Genomic DNA, 9,494 nt, shown 5'->3' with positions numbered 1-9,494 from the left:
GAGATGCTGAAATAATCGATTTATAATAACTTGGATGTTGCATCAGATTTTCATTTGCTCCAATAAAGTGATACTCGATGCTGGCTAAAATAACAATCTTCCCATCCACACCCTTTACCCTACCCATTCCTCTCCTATATTGAGGAACAAATTGGCCAATAAATGAGGACTATATTAATAACCTAACTTAACGACAAATTTTCCCCTGTCAATGTATCCACATACTTTTTGTATCCATTGCTTAAATTCTTAAAATATCCCCATAATAATAAAAGTGAGAAGAAAACATCATAAATAATAAATTTTTATGTGTCAGGTGATTTAAATTCACTCTCATACATAGTAAAGTAGGGGGGGGGGGGGGGGTAGGGAAATATAATACACACTCTGACCAATTTATGTGAGGATTGTGATGCCCCCCCCCCCCATCACAACCCTAATTTTACAATATTGGGGGACGAAAGGAAATTTTTCCACTAAATCCTTCTATCGCCTAATTCATTTTGGTTGGTGGATTTTTTTTGCCGTGTTTATCCCTTTCTTTCCCACATCCAAAATCTGGTATATGCCCTTGCTCTTTATATTTTAATAAATAGTAAACTATCCTATCATATCAACATTGTATATCAATCTATGACATTATTTCTATTTTTAAAATTTTTGCTTTTAAAGGACAAACAAAATGACTCAGCCTATCTGTCCTATAAAACAAGGATGACAATATCCATAAAAGCGAAGCTCTGAAATCAAATTGAGTAAGATAATTATATCCTTATACTAAAGTAACAGGATGTTTGTCTGTCTGTCTGTGTGTCTGTACCGAAGGATCTCGCTAACCGCTGAACCTATCGGGTTCTCCTTAACAGGGTAGCTTCTCATAAGTCCCGGGAAGGTTTATAACTATTTTGGGGGAGGGTACCACCACCCTCCCAAGAGAAATGACAAAAAAATCAAAAAATTTTAAATTTAGGGGAGACTTCAACGTCAAATAAGGTGGTATCGTACATAAAAAATTAACTTTAACAAACAAAAACATTTAAAGTGCCACTAGAGGCCTCTAGGGGCGTAGCCGCTAGTTATATAAAAAAGTGCTGTCAATGAAGTTAAAAATCTACATGTTCTCTATGAACGTACCTAACTTTTACAGGAATTATCACCCGAAGTAAGAAAACGATATGACAATTTTAAAATGCATAAATTATTTAAAAGACGGACACACGGACCCAAATTATAGAAAAGCTTCGCTCTCAAAAAAAGTGTGTAGTCATAAAATTGTTTAAAGACACCTTCAAATATTTTTACCGTCTTTTTAAAATCTGATTTAGATGGCTTCAAAAATATTTACATTGCATTTAAATTTTAGTAAGGATAATAAAAGATAAGATTAGCTCATATATGATAGTCAGTTCTATATCAAACTTGTATGGGGATTCCTGAAACAGTTCGGTACAATTTCAAAATCTTTACAACAAAGTGCTTTTATCAATTCTAATGTTTTTAATAGATATTTTGACATCAATTTTACGGTAATTGTCCTTTTCCAAGAGGTTTGAAATTGTGATTCCTGTTATGATTAGGAATACGCAAAGCATCTCTACAACTGTCTAAAATCATAGTACTTCGTAATAAATCTTGAGTCATTTGATATCGGAATCAAAAATAATATTCTTTTTCTTTTAAAATTGAGTGCAGTTACTCTGTGTTTCTATTTGTTTGGATCTTTTATAGATGTTGTCATCCTTGGCTTTGTTGAGGTTTTAGTTGACGCGTCTTTGGGTTTCGTAGTTAGATCTTCAGGTAAAAAAAAATGAATTATCTGATCAGTTTAAACATAAAATCAATAGTTTAAGTTACAAGTGATGTATATAAGACCCAACGCAACCTTTAAACTCTTGTTGGGTTGTTATTGCTGCGCTTCTTATGGACATATCAGTTCTTGTATAAAATACCCATCTCTTTCTCTAAATAAAATATCACTAAAAATAAAATCCAATTTATAATTTTTGTAAAATTTTGTCCTTCTGGCAACGACAAATGAAAATATGCTTGGCTGACTTTGCATTTAACAAGGACAATTATGTCAAAACGTAGCATAGCAATTCTTGAAATAAAAGAACATTAAATTGTCAATATAAATTGTTAAATACAACTCCTTGACTCCTACCAAATCAGCGTTGAAGTCGCTGTACCAATTAGGTCCTACTTTTCAGGGTATACATATATCTAATGGTTATACAACTATTTAAGATACTCTAACAGGGCTTGAAACACTCCGAGCTCTCTTGAAAAAATCTATAGTATTGATCTAGATTTATTGACAAAAACAAGAGAATAAAGGTTATAGCATTAATTTTCATGCTTTGGGTGTAACGAAGGTGAACTTTAGAGAAGGTACGCTTCACTGCATGGCAAGAAACTGGGAACATAATCCTTGCAGAAAATCTCAGGACCTGTCATTACTTAATTTAATGGCTAGGTAGATATTAAGATCAACTTAAAAGCGATGCTCCTCTATTAGTGATCGTGTCCTTCTGTCGTTAAATCCCTCCTCTTCTTTCCCTCTTATCTTGCTAACCATCTGTTTTCCTTTGTATCTCATTTAATATCTATAATACGAAGTAGCCTGATGTCTGCTCGTCCCTCTGTCCGTCTGTCTGTCCGTCTGTCTGTCCGTCTGTCTGTCTGTCCGTCTGTCTGTCCGTCTGTCTGTCCGTCTGTCTGTCCATCTGTCTGTCCGTCTGTCTGTCTGTCTGTCCGTCTGTCTGTCATTCTGTCTGTCCGTCCGTCTGTCTGTCTGTCCCTTAAAATCTTGGTAACCACTGAACCGATTGGATTCTACACTTTAGGAAATATACCTACTTTTCCTGTGGTAGTTTTAGGGTATTTTGTTCGGGGTGGGACACCTATAATCCCCAAAAAAAAACAAAAAAAAAACATTTTTTACGCTGGTTTGCTATATAGTTTCATCATTGAAAACTTGCGATACGTAATATTGCAACAAGTTTATATATAATTTTGTTTCGACTTATAAATTAATAAGATTCTGACAAACTAAAAGATTTAAGAGCTTCGCTTTTATAATTGTTATCATTCTTGTTATTTTCAATATTTTCCAGCTTAAAAATACACAATATATGTACAATACATATCAGAAATGGGGAGGATTTATTAATTTATAGTCTATTGTCCTATATGTCTATCACAGGAGGGAGAAGACATTGGCTGTTTATTATATTTGTTCCCAAAGTTTTATGATAACATTTTCTTATTCGTTGGCTTAAAGACTTTTGATTGGTTGGTTCAATATAATGTTGAGTGTCCAAACGTTTTAATCATTTATTGTAATCTACATAAGGTGTAATATTGTGCATCATCATTGGAGATATATATCAATTAATCAACGATTGTCTTATCCATTTAGAACCCTGCGTGCGTGTACGTGTAATAAATATTTAAATTTTGTTTAATAATCTTATTCGAAGCAGCTTGACTAAAACAAAGACATTGATACACTTTTTGATAAATTGTTTTTAAGTTAAGTTGTAAAGAATCAAATTATTCATACTTAGACAAGTATACTTTAACAAAGATAAGGCAAAACGAACTATTCACCAGTAAACCAAATCTTAGAAGACAACCCGCGACCCTGGATTAACACGCAGCGTATCCGCTTGTCGTCGTTGAGGAGATAGGTTCGAATCTTGGCATAACTCCGCGTCAAAACTAAAGATGTTAAAATGGTTCCTTCAGCTGCTATGTCAGGTTTGGGGGATGGATGCCTTGGCCCAAAACAGGCGTAACTCATTAACATTCGCAGTTGGGACTTCCAGAAAAAAGTTTATGCCATCAAAGAGTTGGTTGTCTGTAGGGTGTCACTTAACCTAATACTTGGACAGAAAATAAGAGATATGACTCACCTTAGTTGTTGGACCTGGCGTTAGAGTGCCATGGGCAGCAGCCTGGCTCATAATATGTATGCATAAAAAGACTTATTTTATTATGATAAGATTTGAAAGATTTGGGAGAGTTTTTTTGTATATAGGGTAGAGCAATGTTTAAAAAATTCTATCACGCCTCTTAACATTAAAAATATATGTTTAGTTTTATTTATTAACAGAAAGATGAGAGAAGCTAAGCTGTATGGAAAACACCGTAAATGTTAAAATTTTAAACAATGTAAGATTATCTTTAAATTTAACTTTCTATGAAGCCAGAGAGTTATCTGAGATTTTGGAAAAAAAATTTAGGGATCAAAATCATGAGAATTCAAGAATAAAAAATCCAAACTTTCATAACCCAAAATCTTGCTTGAGTAGTTTTAAACCACTTATTACATTAATTCAATATTACAAAAAAAAACTATATCAGCTAATGGTCTATTTTTTTTATAAAATTCTTAAAACTTAGGTTTAGTTAAAGTTAAAGAAATCTCATTGTTAAGTAAAAGATCTCTGTCTTTCGTAGATGCTGATAATATCTTTTTTTTCAGTGACTTTGATGGACGAAATATTAAATCATTAAGCACTTGCGTTACAAATCAAAAGTTTTTTCTTTTTCCATGTTTGTTATAAAATCTTTTCTAAATATTCGCCATGAAAAAAGGGACATGGGTTTTGTAGAAATGCTATGCATCTTTAAAAATGACTCTTATTTTTTCCACGTAGTACATGCTATATAGTAAGTAGAAATCGCAAACGCTCCGTTAAATCAAGATCTTAAAAATATAGTCATACATAACTGCTAGAAAATTAAGATAGCTAAAATTATGTAAAGCTTTGTAATATAACACAAAAAGGACAATTTTGGCGATTAAAGCATAGCAAAAAAATACAGATTAATTACAAAAAAATATAATTGGCAGTAAATTGATATAGAAATTCATATTAAACAATTCTTTAAAAATGTAATATTTTCAGTGTTTTTTTTATAACCAACAACCACTAACAGAGTTTCAGAGCAGAAAAACCAAATTGCTTGAACAGTTTTGGTTTGCTCTTTTGGCACAAACAGACAAATTATATTTTTAAAGGGTTTCAAATATTTAAAAATTCCCAACATAGAGGTCTATAGTTTTACATATGAAACTTCAAAGAAAAATTTAGTTTTGATTGTAAAAATACTTTTGTATTTCCACAAAAGTAAGAGTGAGATGTGCAAGATTTTAGAAAAGACACTTGATATTCAATTAAGAGACAGCACAGAAATATTTGAATAAATTTATTTACGCTTTCATTAGGTTATGTTAAATTAAATTCATTTTGATCCTCATTTGCATAATAGTTGCAAATTTTGCTTTCACAAACCTCATATTTATTGGTGTGTACCCTATTTAGCAGTGAAGGTTCCCAAAAGAAAAGTTTCTGAAGGAGATTTAATGGAAAACAATATGGAGTAGGGTTTCCTACTATTAGGAATACTTAATAGTTGCAAATTTTGCTTTCACAAACCTCATATTTATTGGTGTGTACCCTATTTAGCAGTGAAGGTTCCCAAAAGAAAAGTTTCTGAAGGAGATTTAATGGAGAACAATATGGAGTAGGGTTTCCTACTATTAGGAATACTTAAAAGGATGTAAAGAAGATGCATCCCCAATGTAAAATTATGGGGTTATGATATAAGCCCCAATGGCTTCAATGACATCACCCCATTACAACCCCCTAAAAAAAAAAAGGTATCAAGTTGATGCCTGCCACTCCGATCCCCCTTACACCCATTCTCAATTTTGGTGCAAGGTTGTAACATAAATTGTTTGAGATATGTCCAAGTTTTTGAGTGCACTAATAACAACCCATCTAGTTTTCTAAGATTAAAACTAATTATTTATGGAAAACCATACAGATTATTAAACATAGAAATTCTTATAAAATTAAAGTGAAGATATTTGTTAGTTTGGATTCAAACAATTTATTCAAAGAATATAATTAAAAAATGTATTATCCCTTAACAAATGAAGTTATACTGACAGACAGACAGACAGTGACTTCTAAAACTCGTTTCACATTTCAAATAAAAAGGAGGATTTTTTTTAGCTTTTTTGCAATAAGAATTAAACTATATTTTTGGAATGATTATTAGGCTCTTTTTGAGGAGCTTTGTAAATCAGCTTGACATTATGGGGGTGACGGGTTCAAATCTGACAATCATACCTAAAAATTGTACCTACAGCTGCTATGTCAGATGTAAGTGAACTCATGATTGAAGTTAAAGGATTGGTTATCTGCTAAGGTTAGAATGAAAATTGCCTATATGAAAGATCTTGCTCAACGTATAAACTTTTTTTTGACTAAAAAATGTATATCCTCCAAAGTTACTTGTTTTTCATATCTAGACAATGAATAAGCAAAATAAAGAAAAACAAATTTAATTGACAGACGAGCTTAGTTAAAATAGAATTTTCTATTATGACTCAAATATTTCATTCTAGAAAAAAATAACAATAAAAAATTTACAAAAGAAAAGCTCAAAACAATAATGGAAATGAAATGAAAACAAATTGTTTCATTTTCTGATTAAAATAGAGGCAAAGTCATTCTTTGTTCTCTTTACCCCCTTTATTTCGAAACCTTTGTTTTTAGTTACTTTTATATTTTACTAGCAGCTACGCTCATAGTGGCCTCTAGGGGGGGGGGGGGGTCAACGCCTCTAATTTTTATTTTAGTTTCAAAAAGAAAAAGTAAAATCCCCCTTCCCCCCCCCCTTTATATAGTTACTAGCAGCTGTAAAAAATTGGAGCTGCCCCAGTATCAATTTCAAAATATTTGGGGAAAAAAAATTGGAACTGCCCTGGACTGGAACAGTATCAAATTCAAAAAAAAATGGGGGGGGGGATTTTTTTGTTTTTTGGGGGGGTTGGGGATGTCCCACCCCCCAAGAAAATAGCTTAAAACCACCACAGGACCAATATGTATATACCCTGAAAAGTAGAATCCGATCGATTCAGTGGTTACTGAGATCTTAAACTTCAGACGGACGGACAGACGGACGAACATCATTCTACTTTGTATTATAGATAAATCTCCCTAGGACCTATGGGAAGCTACATTGAGCACCAAATCGGTTTAGCAGTAAACAAGATCCTTCGGTACACACAAACAGAGATCCTGAAAACTAAACTTTCATTTACATTGTGTAAACACTTGAAAAAGTTGAAGGGGTTGCAACTTGATACCTTTCACTCAATTCAAGTAAAATTAACAAGGATAGATATTTGTATTAGAAAGCGCTGCTACAAAAAATGTAATTCCATAGTATTAACGTTTCATTTTAAATTCGTTTTTTATGTCTATTTGAAACTATTCATAATACGAATTTACGGAATCTTTTTTGCATTTTTATCTTCTTTTCAAATTAATAAAATAACCCACGACTGTGGCGTAACACTTTGACCATCCGCTCGATGGTGATAGGTACGAATCTTGGCCCGACACCTCGTCATAACTTAAGACGTTGAAAATGGTTCCTACTGCTGCTATGTCATGAGTGCGACATAAATAGATAGCCTTGGAATGCCTTGGCCCAAAATAGGCACAACTGATTACCTTGTACAGTTAGGACGAAGATCGTGCAATCAAAGAATTTGTTGTCTATCTGGTCGATTGAGCGTGTTACAGTGCAATTCAAACGCAGATCATGTTCTAGGTGACGTGGAGAGTACTTGTACCCGAAGCGTCACTGAGTCCCAAAGAGTTCAAGTTAACGAAATATTAATCCTCCCCTTTTAAAAGATATTAATTTGGTGTATACCATTTTTTAAAATTACAAAAAAAAGTTAAGACTAAAACTAAACATAGAGGTGCTACGCATATTGAAACGTGTAGTAAACAACTCGAAATGTAAAATATTTGGATGTATAAAACAACTTTTTCTTTCTAATTAGGTCATATAAAAATACAATATTTATACTTTAATTTCTTAGATTAACAAATATAGAAGATATACATTCTTCTTAATCATCCAAAAAGAAAAAGTGCAGGATAATCCTGCCATATTAATGGGCAGAAAATGTACAGATTTTGATACGAAAATGCTTTTATTGTTTTCATTTTCATTCGCATAATGAGTCAGATGTAAATAATTGAATTTAATAGCTTAGATTTCATCACGTAAAGCTTTTTTTCGGGAAATTGTATCGTCGAAAAAATTGTTTTTAAGTTTATGGTACAAGATTTACTATCTAGATATTTTAGATCTATTCTAAGATTTCAAAACAATTTTGAAATATTGATTGTATGAAATACTTAATAGTATCAGAAAAATAAGATTTTTTATTGAAGGATCTTTGCATAAAAGTCTTAACTTTACATAGTATTTAGTAGCAATTGTTTTTAAAAACACAAAATTTTATATCTTAAAACCGTACTATCTCTTAAGTTACTTACACAGAGATACGGACAGTAGATCTTTTCATGAAAATACCCTTTTTCGAATTTCAATCTTCTGCTAACCTAAAAAGTTACTTTAGGGGCCTAGAAATATATGTACAATTTTGGCGGTAAAATGGCGGTTGGCGGCGCTAAATAATATTTTTATCTGTTTATAGTTACAACTTATTAAGATATTATTCTCAGTTAAAAAAAAATTGGCGCTCCCAGCACCCAAACCGGCAAAAACAGGCAGTTAAACTTCTGTATCCCTACATAACCCCATAACAGACCCCCCTCTATCTCGGCTCCTGTTACAGATAGAGGCGTGAAACTTTTTTCTGTTAGTTATGTGTATTTTTAGAGAAAATTACTTTTTCTAGTCATTGCGGTCAGACTGCTCCTTATCCGCTTTTTAGCAGCCAGCCACTAAATATTAAAAAAGCTGTAGAGCGGCCAATTTTAACCCTTTACAGTCGGGCCCCTTGCGGCACCTTAATCGGTCGGGGGGGGGGGGGGGCGTTCAACGCCCCCCCTTATTATCTCAGTTCCTATTAGAGCTAGAGGGCTAATTTTTTTGTGCAAGTCCCCTGTTTGATAATGAATTTCCGACCTTTTATAAGTCTAAGTCAATTTTTGCTTCCTTCACCCTTTTATTTAACAACCTTTGTGTTTAGGTCTTTTTTTACTTAAAAATTTCAAACGGCTGTAATTTTCTTATTTTTGAAGCTAGAAGAAAATTTTTTTTCCAGAAAATGTTTATCTTTATGTAAATTTTACATGCAGGATCATACCTGGAACCTGAAAGTGACTTGAACACCTTTATTTTATATAAGGATGTACTACTAGAGGATTTTTTAATATTTTGGTATGATAAAATGCTTTGTTTTAGTCAAAAAAATACTTTTGCTCTTTACCTGGATGACCCTGCCAGGTTTGCTGGCATCCTGTGCCCGCCAGGATGGAGATATTCAAAAAATTCCAACTCTCAGATATGTGTCATACCCATACTTAAAAAGTCAAGCAGTTTGGGCTCTTTATCTTTCACACACAGAAAATGAGATAGAAAAAACCGGATGGGGGGGCGTTCAACGCCCCCCCCCCCGACCGTTAAGGGTTAAAGCTAGGAAAACC

The sequence above is a fragment of the Acartia tonsa genome, chromosome 10 (assembly GCF_053477335.1).
Source record: "Acartia tonsa isolate MP-2025a chromosome 10, ASM5347733v1, whole genome shotgun sequence".
Lineage (NCBI taxonomy): Eukaryota > Metazoa > Arthropoda > Copepoda > Calanoida > Acartiidae > Acartia > Acartia tonsa.
The sequence above is the reverse complement of the archived record's forward strand: the minus strand, read 5'-3'. Positions refer to the sequence as shown.